The sequence below is a fragment of the Thalassophryne amazonica genome, chromosome 20, assembly GCF_902500255.1.
Source record: "Thalassophryne amazonica chromosome 20, fThaAma1.1, whole genome shotgun sequence".
Lineage (NCBI taxonomy): Eukaryota > Metazoa > Chordata > Actinopteri > Batrachoidiformes > Batrachoididae > Thalassophryne > Thalassophryne amazonica.
This window is the reverse complement of record NC_047122.1, coordinates 39,037,433-39,039,477: the sequence shown is the minus strand read 5'-3', so window position 1 is coordinate 39,039,477 and position 2,045 is coordinate 39,037,433. Positions and strand designations below refer to the sequence as shown.

General features: G+C 53.4%; 1 long non-coding RNA gene across 1 annotated transcript in view; it reads right to left on the bottom strand.

Moving 5' to 3' along the window:
* LOC117502391 overlaps nt 1–1,812 on the bottom strand; it is a 20,729-nt gene extending 18,917 nt beyond the window's left edge. The window contains exons 1-2 of the long non-coding RNA XR_004558283.1: nt 1,802–1,812; nt 1,452–1,456 (exon numbers count right to left, since the gene is read on the bottom strand). This is a non-coding gene — a long non-coding RNA (uncharacterized LOC117502391). The remainder of the gene's footprint in view (nt 1–1,451; nt 1,457–1,801) is intronic.
* Between the last annotated feature and the right edge of the window lie 233 nt (nt 1,813–2,045).

Genomic DNA, 2,045 nt, shown 5'->3' with positions numbered 1-2,045 from the left:
TAGTCTATGATGACTTTTTCACCTTTTTTCAGCATCATTATATGCAAATATTGCCGTTTTGTGCTTGTCCCACACCCAGACTTAAACAGTGACATCAGAGCACATGTATATAGCGCCAAATCACAACAAACAGTTGCCCCAAGGTGCTTTATATTGTAAGGCAATGGTGTGGTGGAAATTACATTTACAAGGCCAATAGTGCCCGTAGTTAAAGAATCTGTTGTGTGGGCCGCTGAAGAGGAGGTACTGCTGGCCCACCACCACCAGATGGCGCCCTGCTTGAAGTGCGGGCTTCAAGCACGAGAGGGCGTCATAGCAACCGGGAGTGACAGCTGTCACTCATCATCAGCACCAGCTGTCACTCATCACACATCACCATCACAATAAAGGCCGGACTGCCACTCCACCTCCCCGCCGAGAAATCAGCTACCACTCAAGGTAACTTTCTCTGCGGTAATTTCTGTGACTAAACGTTGTTCTGTGTGCAGCCGTTTTCCTGTGGCTACAGTCTGAAGCTGGATTGGCGGAAAGTGTGAGCGCGATGTCTTTACCTCTCACTCCTTCCAGGGAAGTGACTGACAGGAGCTGCATGGGTGACTCTGTTTCTGGAGGTGGAGGTTCTCCCTCCTGGAGGAACTGAGCAAGGAAGGATTACTGGGTGTGTCTTCACACACCCACCATTAACTGTTTCTGTTTCTGCCAGCAGTACCAGGTCTGACAGCTGGAGACGGTGGCCACCTGGGACTCGGGACTTGGCGGCTCCGGTGTTCTTCAGATCCGCTGGAGGTGGAAGCCGTGTGGGATCCGACTCTTCTCTGGACAGACGTCTTCTATCCTCAAGCCTGCCCACACGTCACCTTGTGTATGATTGACTGTACTCCTCAATTGTTATTGTCTGTATTCCGTTGTGCAATTCACAACATTAAATTGTTACTTTTTGGCTTATCCATTGTCCGTTCATTAATGCCCCCTGTTGTGGGTCCGTGTCACTACACTTTCACAACAGGATTTCTCGGCCAGCGTCATGGATCCCGAGGGGCGTCAACCATCGCTTGAACAGCCAATGGAAGAGCGAGGTGCACAGGCGCCAGCAGGAGGCATGTTAGGTGAGCTGCAGCACATCTTAACCGCTTTTACTGCTCAGTTGGACTTAGTTACCGAGCAGAGCATTATTCTCAATCGGAGGATGGAGGCTCTCACTGCCCAGGTAGAAGCGCATGCTCAGGGCGCTGCTGCAGCATCTCCTCCTGCTGATCGAATGCCAGAAACAGACATTCCACTGGTCGTTCAACGAACCCCCCCACCTTCCCCTGAAGCATACATAAGCCCTCCGGAGCCGTACGGAGACTGTGTCGAGACGTGCGCGGACTTCTTGATGCAGTGCTCGCTCGTCTTTTCACAACGTCCCATCATGTACGTGTCAGATGCTAGCCGGGTGGCTTACATTATACATTTGCTTCGTGGAGAGGCACGCGCCTGGGCTACGGCGCTTTGGGAGCAGAATTCACGGCTCCTAACGACATATGCTGGGTTTGTGAGGGAGTTCCGACAGGTGTTTGACCACCCTCCTAGAGGCGAGACCGCTTCAAGCGTGCTGCTGTCGATAAGACAGGGGTGTCGGAGGGCAGCGAAGTATGTAGTCGACTTCCGCATCGCGGCAGCGCGAGCCGGCTGGAATGCTGTTGCGCTCCGCGCTGCCTTCGTAAACGGACTGTCTCTGGTCCTTAAGGAGCACCTGGTGGCGAAGGACAAGCCGCGGGATTTAGACGGGCTTATCGACCTGGTTATACGGTTAGACAACCGATTAACAGAACACCGACGGGAGCGAGATGAAGGGTCAGGCACGTCCCTCTTCCTCCCGGGTCCGAAAGAGAGCCGGCTTCCCCACGCTCCACAGCCATCGCACTCCACGTGATGACAGCTCCCCCTGCTGACGTTGTTAGAGAGACGAGTAGGGCCAAAAGGCAATCAGATCAGAGACAAAGGAGGCTGGTCCGTGGGGAGTGTTTTCTCTGCAGCTCAACCGAGCACACACAGAAAAAATG